Here is a 12,103-nt window from a genome sequence, read left to right on the forward strand (position 1 = left end):
ACAGGCCTATTCCGTTTTCAGGGAAGTTTGCGATTATAAATCGTAAGCAATTGATGCGATACATTGGTTGATTCTCCAGTTTCCGTGCGATTTTCATTTTATTTACATTACACTTCGCCGGCAACACCTGAAGAGCTCTAGCAAAATGTTTTGTTTAATTGCATACACCATACGTTTGTGTCAATTACTTTATATCTGATTTAGAAGAAACTTTTAAAATTACAGAATAATTATACTACATTACCAATATTTGTAATAATTTGAAATCGCATAAATGATAAAATGCAAAGCGAAAAACCTATTTTGCCACACCACCGTTTCTTATACTGACAGACACAATTCATTGCACGCGACTTTTTAGTAGCTGTTAAAAATGGCAAAAACAAAACAAGAAATCAAAATTTGCTATATTCAAAAAAAAAAAAACGGCTTGCAAAGACCCAAAAACTAAAATATGTTCTTAGTCTAATAAACGTTAACATTTTTAAATTTAACTGACGTCAATTGCAATATTTTGCAGAAAAGTGTTATCTAGTCAGCTGATATTTCCTGTGTATTTATAGTGAATTCGCTGAATAAACCAAAAGCGACAGGGGTGAATTTAAAGTGTTGTTAAATAAACCAAAATTCTATGTAAAAAGTACATAAAACTGAGCTATTAAGATGCCATATAATTCTATAGATAGTGAAGCTCTATATATAAAAATTTTAATATTTATAAGGAAATCAGTGCATTGGTTCTACATTCGCAGACGCAAGTTTGACCGCTTTGAAACCGGAAAATTTTTGCGATTTCGATTACCGGAACATAAATAAAAGTTAAATTCGCAAATTTTTGCGATTGCGGTTATTGGAACTGGTCTGATAGTCCATAATTTGGACAATAGTTGCTTGTCGACCATATGCGGTGTTAAGAGATTACACTTTGTTTATTGAGACTTTTTATACCTTCCATTATATACTTACTTCTGCATACAGTTATAACTCTTCAAAATTTTTATCAAGATCCTAGATAATAGTATAGTAATTTTAATCGACATGACATTACAAGTTCATCTAGAGGTGTCCTCCGACTGTCTCCCGAAATCACACTTAAATTCGAACGAGTATATCTAGCTGTTCGAAATGTTGCACAAAAACTTTTCATTGTAAATGGCCGGAATCGGTACATGTTTAGAATTAGCTCTTCTATAAACCAGTCTTCCAATTTGACTTATTGACTAAAGGGCACAATTCCAATCTAATTTGGACGAGATTTGACGTCCTGAGTTGTGTTATGACTTCCAACATCAATGCCAAGTATAGTTTCAATCGGTCAATAACTTGAAATAATTGCATATTATTCGATCTTTTGTTTCACATCTGGAACACAGCATTTGTCAATGTGTACATTCTTAAATTACAATATATATCTTACATAACTTGTGTATAATATATTGGGTTGCCCAAAAAGTAATTGCGGATTTTCATATAGTCGGCGTTGACAAATTTTTTCACAGCTTGTGACTCAGTAATTGCAATCTTTCTTCTGTCAGTTACTGTTACTTTTACTTTTAGCTTGCTTTAGAAAAAAAGTGCGCGAAATTTTGTTTACATTTGTTTGTTTGGCGTCAATTTTAATATGGGTATCAGATGTATTGAAAGAAATTCATTTAACAAACCGAATCAACGCTTGTGATATGCACCTTAAACGCAATGAATTCGATCCGTTTTTAAAACGAATCATAACTGGAGATGAAAAATGGATTGTTTACAACAATGTTAGTCGAAAACGATCATGGTCCAAGCATGGTGAACCAGCTCAAACCACTTCAAAGGCTGATATCCACCAAAAGAAGGTTATGCTGTCTGTTTGGTGGGATTGGGAGGGTGTGGTATATTTTGAGCTGCTTCCAAGGAACCAAACGATGTATTTTGATGCATCCACCATATAGCCCTGATCTTGCACCATCAGACTACCATTTATTTCGATCTTTGCAGAACTCCTTAAATGGTAAAATTTTCGGCAATGATGAGGCTATAAAATCGCACTATGTTCAGTTTTTTGCAGATAAAGGCCAGAAGTTCTATGAGCGTGGAATACTAAATTTGCCAGAAAGATGGCAAAAGGTTATCGAACAAAATGGCAATTATATATGTATTTGATTAAAGTTCATTCTAAGTTTTATTAAAAATGCATTTACTTTCTTTTAAAAAATTCGCAATTACTTTTTAGGCAACCCAATATGTTATGAGTGCTCCATATGGCTTTTAAATAAAAATGGACAATATCACTAATGGACTATATAACGATTGATTTAGGAGTAAATCGACTATATTCGATGCGACAAACTTAAGATATTGGACTATATCTTAAATTCTACTATATGCGGTGTGGACTATAAGCGAAATATATTGTATGAATTCTAATAACCATGAGAACGGAAAATATCGGTCCATAACTTGTTATAGTTCCTATTGGGTTGCCCAAAAAGTAATTGCGAATTTTTTAAAAGAAAGTAAACTTAGAACTTTTAGAATGAACTTTAATCAAATATACTTTTTTTACGCCGACTATATGAAAAATCCGCAATTACTTTTTGGGCAACCTAATATATATTAAAAAAATTTAATTCAAAGAACTTGTTACATACGATCCATGTTGGAGGATATATGCATAAGATTCGGGCCGGCCTTAGCAAATCCAATAGGAAATATTTTTAAAAGTAATCAGTTTTTGACACTCAACACTGATAGAAAAAAACGTCGCAAAATCATGCTCCAATGATGTCACTGTCATGAACAGGCATTGTTGAACATATTAGGGGTGTTTTCTTTACCCATTAAGCGGATTTTCTCGCTTAGTTTGTATGAAGAAAAATGCTATCCTTGATTATTCTAAGTGGCCAATCTAATCGCCGCTTACCATCGCAGTTTATTAAAACATATGGTGTCATGATTCAATTTGAATGACAAAACTAATAGAAGAAGAACGCAAAATATTTATTCAATAATTAATTAATAAATGGAAAAATTGGTAATGATTTTAAAAAAATCACATTTGTTTTGTTTGTTTTGTAGGCATTTGATTATGTGTGTGTCAGTGCTGCCCACGTTTAAGTACAAAACATTTGGAGGGAAGAGCTTTTTATTTATCCATAAGCTAGCGAATCCGCTTGAATGGTAAATAACATAACCTAATTGTCATCAGGCGGGCATGATTCTGTGCGCGCGTTGATGATAACTCCACCGATCGTTATGACCATCATCCCACAAAATGTGTATTTATACCCAAATGGCTGTACACTCGACTAATCGTTATACGATTAGTCAATCTTCTGTTACCTTTCAAATAAACAAAAAAAAAATCGATATGCTGCATATTGAAATAAACCATTAATCGAAATAACGACCAATCGAATAATACAAATAAATGTACATTCTAATACCAACCTTATACAGCAGTGCAATGTGTCGCGGTAAGGGATGCATGGAACGCAGGTTCGATTTTCAGTAGCACACCAACGCTTTTTACAAACTTTAAAACACTGTGCACTAGACGTTGTCAGAATGGGATCAGTTGCAGACAGTTTCGAACGTATCGTTTACAAAAATCTATCGTTGATTTATTATACTGCGCTTCTTTTTATGTTGGTTATTTTATTTTGTCGTTGGATTTCTTTGTTCTGCTGAAACCAATAGGTTTTGTTTTTGCTTCTATTAAAAATAGAAAGTAAATTAAATCCTTTTTAAACAGGTAAGGCGAAATGTGTCGTGTTATAAATGCATTGCGCAGGCTATGGAGATCGTGATTTCGAAGAATGAATCAAAGCTTCAGTCCGATACGCCCCAAAAAGATAAAATGCTTCCTCCAACTCAATAATTATTGAGCTGTGCAATGGTAGAAGCATGCCTTTTTGAGACGAACATTGGATCATACGAGGATACTTTTCTTCGAAGAAAGGTAAACCACCAACCGCCAATATCTCATCTTAAAACGAACATCTGGCATTAGCAACACACAAAATAGCCAAAACCTGTTACCCAGAAAACTTTGATTGTCAAAGAATAACCTTTCAATGTGTGTGTAATGATTTATAAACAAAGCCCTGCACAAAACCATACATTGATGACCGTTTTTACTGAACTCGTGAACACTGAACCCACATGATGTTGTATTTCAAGACTACTGAAGAGCGAGACACTGAAGATAGAGTAAAACGAACAAGTTGCTGTTGAGTAGATAATCTTGAAGAACAACCACCATTCAGTATTTAGGAGTATTTTGTATCTCGAATTCATCGTGAGTTATGAGAAATTATTCGCTGTACTCGATGTATATGAAAGCGTCTCGTTGTCAGGAGTTTAACCATGTTTAGCCATGCATTTTTCCAAATCAAATGACAAGAAGCGACTCTAGCTGAAGCAAAATGTACCCGAATACATGCATTGTACAACGTGCACTTACTGAAATCCAAATCAATCTTTCTCTTCGCTGAAGGGCTCATTTTATGCATTCACTCATCTCGTTACTTGATGTCTTGTTTATCTGTTTGACTCAGTTCTCAATTGTCTTATACAATGTTGTATTTTTAAACGAAGAGTTCAGTTCTTGAAATACTGTATGATTGTTAGTGTGTCTTGAAATCAGATATAAATGGTGTTGCGCAGGCTTTTGGTGTATATATTTCCCATTTATAAATTGTGTTGAGGGTGGTATATTTTTCTTTACTTTCATATTTTGTTGCGTATATTTTTTTTTTTTTTTTGATTATCCTTATTTATTACTACACCACATGAAATTGACCAAAGTCAATGCCTTCCAATTTGACTACCCTCTGTTTTTTAGCTTTTGTTCGTTAACTGCATGCCACGATCCATGATCAATCACTATGGTCCTCTAATTCTGTCTAACGTTTATTTCAGCTTGGAAATGTTTTGATATTACAAAAGAAAACTTAAATTGGCTTTTGCTGCAACGTTTAATAGCTTTTCAATTTCAGATATTGGATTTGCAGACTTTAAGTGTGGAGTTTTGATATATTTGTTTTATACTTACCAGATTGAATTTTTAAATATTCTCTGACGAGAAAGGCTTGAACTTTTTTTTTCGCTAAATAACAAGACGTTTTTATTGCAAATTTTATTTCGGCTTAAAATTGATTCATAATCGGTTGCTTGTCTTAAGACAATATTATTAGAGTTGTTTTCCAAACGATTCTCTGATTGAAATGTTATTTTTTGTATTTGTTTGAGTTTCAGTGTATTTTTATTCTTTTCTGTTTTTAAAGATTTGGGATTTTCCCTCATGTTGTGGAATTGAAATTTTTGCATTGGTTTTTTTTTGAGTTTTTTCTTTTGCCAACAACGTCAATAAATATAAGCTTATAAATACATATTTAAATATATTTTCTTGTTCATATCGGATTAATTAAATAAATACATCATACAGTTTAGTAAATACTTTGTTTATTTTTTTGTCATATTTTTGTTTAGCTTTTTGTTGTGTGTTTAATATCATATCATGAAAATATATGTTTGCAATTATTTATGGATATTTTGCTGTACCATGTTTTTACTAGTTCCATGTAAATACACATATTTTAGAAATACTTGTCGTTTTGAATTTTTATTTTTGTTTCAAAAAATCACATCAAAATTACATATTTTTTTATTTGTTTTTGCATTTTTGTTCTGTTCAAAAAGTGATTGCTCAATTTATGAGTTACGTTTGTCGGTTTGATGATGAGGACTTCCAAAAATATGAATTATATAGTTAAAATAGATAAACTCTCTGTTATTTGTTTTCTTTTATTTGGTTTCAGTTAATTATTTTGTGAATTGTACTATTTTTACCATGTTTTATTCAGGTAATGGTGGGACAATACTATGTACGTAGTGTTTCTTTTTTTGAATAATTAGTGTAATGTGTAAATCTATGATGGTCTTATGTTGGTAAATATGTACATAATGCATGTGGGCGTACACAAATGCACCCCACATTAGCCATAATACTCAGTATATGGATTATGTTTTCTTTGACCATGAATGAAATGAAGGAAACACATATTTCAAATACAGATTATTTACTACTTTGTTCATGTTTCACATATCCAATATATAACTACTAGCAAAGAAACGAAAGCTATATAATACAAAATTACCCACGTTGATCCCGAATACTCATTCACTCTCAAGCATAAATATGCATTTATTGGGGATCTTTCCTCGATATCAGGTTACGCTGTCGATTTTCTCATATGGTAAATTATGAGTATCAGCATTGCCCCAGTAAATCGCTTGCTACTAGAGCAATGCTGGAAAAAAGTTCTCTACTCCTACTAAAAACCTTAGGATATGGAAAATACCTAAAAGTTGCAGAGTTCTGTTGTCAACGAGTAAAACTTTAAAAGTGGTCGTAAAGTCAGTGATGATGCAGAACTCTTTCAATCCATAAATAAACTGGCATCACAAGTTGACATTGACATTTTCCAAAAAATGTCCGATAATCCAGCTCGTCTCGAAATAGAAACAAACAAAAATTTTCCAAAAACGTTAGAGATAGTTTTGAAAACGGATATAGCTCTCATATAAATTGATCTTTCTATGCTGGATATTAAGCATACTCTTAAAGCGTGTATACTAGTAAAATACTGCTCTATTTTTCAAAAAAAAATATTTTTTTTTATTATTTCCTCAACTTTTGACTCGGATACTTTTTAATTATATATCTATTTTTACGACCAATATTTCGATCATCGCCGGTAATCATTTTCAAGGCGATTGGAGTTGAAGAGTTTTTTTAAATATCGTAGGTATGAGTCTTTTTTTTTGGAAAAATAAGTATTGGCAATTATTAATTAGAACTTTGCATGCCAGAACCTCAAGCAATTTTCCTTGCATTGCTTTTGACAGCATTTTCCCAATGGATCAACAAAGGATTTTTCCAAGAAAAAATTTCTTAAAAAATAGCATTCATTTCTATTGAACTAATCTACATCTATTTTGATGGATGCAAGTGGGTGTATCATGGTGTAGTCTAAGTCTAAGACAAACATACTGAGATACATATAAGCGCCTTTCAATGAGAAACCAATAATAGGAAACTGGTCCGATTTGGTGGTGATTTTGACTCTTATAATTAACAAATAACATTAACTATTCTTACATTTTATGTAAATACACAGGTGGCTGTGTGTGTAGGATATAATAAATTGGAACAAGGAAATAACAATACATCCCTACAATGACTACATACAATACGTGGGAAGTGGGATAGTGAGTAGATTGAGTACACGGATACTTGCTAAACGATTATTGCTATGCTGCTGCATCAGTGTCTGATGCAAACTTCATTAAGCGTATTCTCTTTGAAAGGATAGCCAATGCGGGAAAACATGATGAGCAGGCTTTAATGTTGACTCCATGCTTACTCGCGTCATTTGTGCACTGGAGATGGGTTTATGGTTTACTTACAATGTAGTAGGTTCAAATGTCCCATTTCAGTTGCATAAAAGTGCACCGCCACAGCTTCATTAAAATTTAAATTATTTTCGTTTTTTAATTTCATTGGTTTGTTTTTAATGTTTTACTGGTTTTGTGAGGGACTTTTATGTAGTTTGTAATACCATCAAACAACAGGAGGATACAGTCTTTCTAGCCAGGTACCTGTAAGGACCGAATGGTAGCATTTTTAAAAATTGAGTTTAGATATTTAAGCTGATCATTTAAAAAACACAGTGAAGGACAACGGTGACTGGTCATTTCCATGTTTCAGAAATTATTAAAGAATATAGAAAATCTTTACATTTGTATGAACTTTTCCTAAAGCCAAGTAAAAGTTTAGAATCTGTATTAATTAAAAAAATATATTTTCATGTATGTCTATTAAGGTATGTCAGTTTATATTAACGCAACTTTTGCCTCAATGCCTCAATGTCCTGGTCTAACTAAACCAGGAGAATGAATGACACCAGAATGTAAGATTGTTCATTAAATCCCGAAAAGAAATTGGTCGCAGACAATATATCATTAGTAGACCTTTAAAAACCTAGACAGGACCCCGCAATAGTGCTGTCGGGCCTACCATTCGTGGCTTGTGATTTTGTGAAAATCACTCAGTGCAAAGCGACTTTATATTTATGAGATTAAAAAAAGAGTTTTTTGTTGCAATTACAAGAATTTGCCGGTAGTTCCAACTTAAGCACCCGATTACATTTCAGTTGGGTTTAGGTTCGTATACCACAAATTAACAAGCCATGAATGGTAGGCACAACAGACAATCTCTTTTCGTATGTATGCTCCTCCATTCTGGTGCTTAGCTCCACTCTCTCTCTTTCTCAATCTTCCTTTTGGCAGAAAAAGTAAATAAAATGATTTTCAATCGATTTCTATTGATAATTTGTATTATATTATTATCGTACCGGAGGTCTGCTCAATGGAAAAGGTGAGTTTGAAAAGTTTCGGGCTATGTGCTTTCGAAGAAATGTTCTTAGTTGAGTTTGTTGTAAGTTGCATACTATTAAGGCGTGTTTTGCTTGCTCGACTGGGTACTGTTGTAGAAAGAACGGAATCAAAGAATTTGCTTCAAATTGTGTGTAAGAATGGAAAAAAGTGCTCAAAAGCAATTGAAATTTTGATAAGGACATGGTGAGTGTATTGTGAAATAAAAATATGTTTACAAATGGTATCAGCTTTTCAACGCAAGTCTAAAAGATGTGAATGACGTTGCTGGAATATACATCACATCTCATTCCAATGAAAATGTTTATGTTGAGAACATGCGGAATCGTCAAATCTCTATTAGAGAAGTTACAAAGAATTTCGGTACATTGCCTCTTGCTATACAATATTTGAATATTTTCGTCATGAAGCATGTGGCAGTGAAGCTTGTTATAAAATTGCTGAACGTCCCATGGTCATCTGGGGAAGTTTTACGTCATTACGTTATTGACATATCATATATAATTAGTAGGTAAGAGTGTATGAACATCAAGACCAAAACGCCGCACTAAGTCAATTTAATGTCATCATTTTGTTCAATGGTTCTTTCTATAAGTGTAGCTTAGTGCACCATGCGTTTTTCCCACTGTCGAAGTTATGCGTAGTTGGCAAAAATTAATACGAAGAAAGAGCTCGGAATTTGGAAAAAAAAGTGCGGGATTTAGATTTGTTATTTTTTGACCTAAAGGAATACCAATCAGTTTTTCCTGTTCCGTTTTGCGACGCTAGAGGACAAAAAAATCCGAATCGCTGAGAGAGCTTAAGTCTATACCTAATAATGCATGACAGAATGCTTTGATGATAAGAGAAAAAGCTGACACAAGTGTACTCGTAGTATACCTAGAGAGTATACTTTAAAGGGCAAAAAATTAATAAATAAAAATTTTTTGAGAAATTTTCTTTTTCACCTTTTCTAATTAACAGACCTCGTATATGAAATAAAAGTATAAGTTTAAATGACAAAAACTAATTTTTTAAAAATACATGCAGTAGGATTTTTAAATGAACATTTCCTCAGCGGGAGACCTCTATCATTTGAATGAATGGCACTCGATTGAAAATTTAGACCAATGATAAGGAAAATTTTTGTGTGAATCTTATGGCATACTAATCTAAACTAGTATTTCAAACAGGCAGTGCTGAATGAAGTTCTTGGTAAGAATATACAGCTCCATTCTGAATAACAATTCCTTGGGATTTTTTCCTTACTCCCTTTTGCCTTTATTCTAAACCAACTTCGAAAAAAAGAAAATACCTCCCAGGGAAAAAGGTAGGTATTCTGAATTGAAATAAAAGAGAGAATGAGACTATACAATTTGGGAAAAATTAATCGAAACAATTGGAAGGAAGTTAGGATAAAAAATTATGAAACTAATTGTTTTTATAAAAAAATGATACCTCACTATTTACGAACAATTTATTATGTGCGGAAATTATTTTTCACTTTAACATCAAAAACAAGTACAAATTTTGTTAGGTTCTCCCGGTTTAAATATATCATCTACCCATCATAGAAGATTTGCATACGTTTTTTAACTTTATTTACAACAAAAGACGGAATTCTAGAATTGGTATATGAATATAGCACATAGGTATCAAAATATGTGGTTCATATTTAAATATTCTTAGACCCATATGTGTAAAGAGATGTCGGTAAGTGGCATGCAGTTTGGAGTCGCATTAAGTTTAATGTAGAATCGGGCAGGACTTATTGATATGCAAGAAATATTCTGCCTGTTTTTTAATGGAACTCATTCATGACGACGAAGTCGAAGCAAACCTCTATTCAACTCACTAAAGTAGTTGTGCACAAGAACGATCCGGTAGATTTAGCCACACAAACTTCTTTTGGCAAGGGAAAACGCCAACGTGCAGGATGTGTGCCCCGTATGTAACCAGGAACAACACGACCCACTTAATCTATTTATCTATGCACCAACCAGGCCGCCCTGAAACATCTCATTTTAGCCATTGATTGTTGGATGAAGACGGAAAGTTGTTATCACAACACAGAAATATCGTGACAAGCTGTAGGCCATACAAAATGTAAAACAAACATTACAAAAGCAAGAAACGTAGTAGCTGATATACTTGTAGAAATGCAAATTTTGCCCATGAACATTCCACTAAGGAAAAGGGGCAAACTTCGCACATATCAATGAGTGCAGTCCAATTCAAGTTTAAGCTCAATGATAAAGGGCCGAACACACCGAACGGTGTGCCATAGTGCGACACCTCATTGGAGAAAAGTTGTACATGGCATAGTAGCTCATAAATGTTGCCAGCATTAGGAGGGGAAAATCACCGCTGAAAATTTTTTTCTGATAGTATCGCCAGGTTTCGAACATAGGCGGACATGCTAACCTTTGCGCTACGGTGGCCTCCTGATGTACTTGTAGGATTGAGAATAAACGTGACAATGATATTCTAAAAGGTTTTATCTGCGTCTGTCCAAGTACTTTCTAAACTAGTAATCTACCACTACAGATTTTGTACAAACACTTGTTATTGATATATGACATATAAACCTTCCCAGCGAATTTAACTTCTTGAGTTTAGGGAATTCACAAATTCTTATTCGATTTGGCTAAAACGTTTACACTTCAAGATCTGTTTGAACCAATTCCATCAATTGGTGGAATACTACTTGAAAACCTAGAGTATTCTTATCTGATATGCAAGTATAATGGCTTCAGGCCGAATATGATGAAAAGCTATCCATAATCAAACTAATGCTCTGATTTTTTTTTTCTTAAGTAGCTACAGATTTTTTTGGAATCGAACCTGCCTTCCATACATCCCATGATTGCGTTAGAGTTGGCAAACTATCGACAATCGCAACATTCGATATTTCTAATAAAAAGTATCGACATTAACGATACTATCGTTGATTTCCCATCATCTATATTTTAAATGAAAATGAGAAGTAAAAGCCAGGAGATCGATTTATATTGAAAATTGTCAGTTGGGAGTCATGAGAGAAATCATTGAACAAAATTTTAGCCCATTCGGATGAAAATAGCACCCTCTATAGGCGCAACGTATCTTATTGGATACTTTCAGTGTGGGATCGCTTACGTTTTGCAAAAAAATTAACTTTGCCGATAGCAATGGAAGGAAAAATATCAATCGATATTCAGACAAAAATAAATATATCGATAGTGCCAGCGATATTTTGCCATCACTAGATGGCGTGCTTACCAAGGCCTTACCACATTGCAACACAGCCATCTATGCAAATACAATGTTTTACGAGCCATTTAATGTGTTATATATAAATTTATGTCACGTCAGAGTTTCCAAGGTGAAATGAGAAGTTACGGTAGCTTTTCTTTGGCCAGGGCACTATGATTTTGGCGTCATTCTGTTTCAACCTAAATCAAGGAATAGTCAAAGCAATCAAACGAGTTTAAATTACATTTGAGAAAGCTAAAAGTAAAATGTAAGTAAAAGTTACTCAATCCAAATCCATTGTCCTTCACTGGGTATTGAGATGATTTCCTGAAAATTGGTACTCATTTATTGATAATAATTGAAGTAGAGACACATGGAAATGGAAAAGAATCCAATGTACAAAAGATATACAGATTTGGTTAAATTTGAAAATGCGGTTGCTGATTAC

General features: G+C 33.3%; 1 protein-coding gene across 10 annotated transcripts in view; it reads right to left on the bottom strand.

Annotated features, from left to right (window-relative positions):
- Positions 1-5,205: 5,205 nt before the first annotated feature.
- The window catches only part of LOC106095879 (protein retinal degeneration B), a 75,889-nt gene continuing 68,991 nt past the window's right edge, over positions 5,206-12,103 (bottom strand). For all 10 annotated transcript variants that reach the window (XR_001222817.2, XR_001222812.2, XR_001222816.2 and 7 more), the window contains one exon: positions 5,206-7,647. The gene's annotated coding sequence lies outside the window, so the exon portion shown is untranslated. The remainder of the gene's footprint in view (positions 7,648-12,103) is intronic.

The sequence above is a fragment of the Stomoxys calcitrans genome, chromosome 4 (assembly GCF_963082655.1).
Source record: "Stomoxys calcitrans chromosome 4, idStoCalc2.1, whole genome shotgun sequence".
In the NCBI taxonomy this organism is placed as follows: domain Eukaryota; kingdom Metazoa; phylum Arthropoda; class Insecta; order Diptera; family Muscidae; genus Stomoxys; species Stomoxys calcitrans.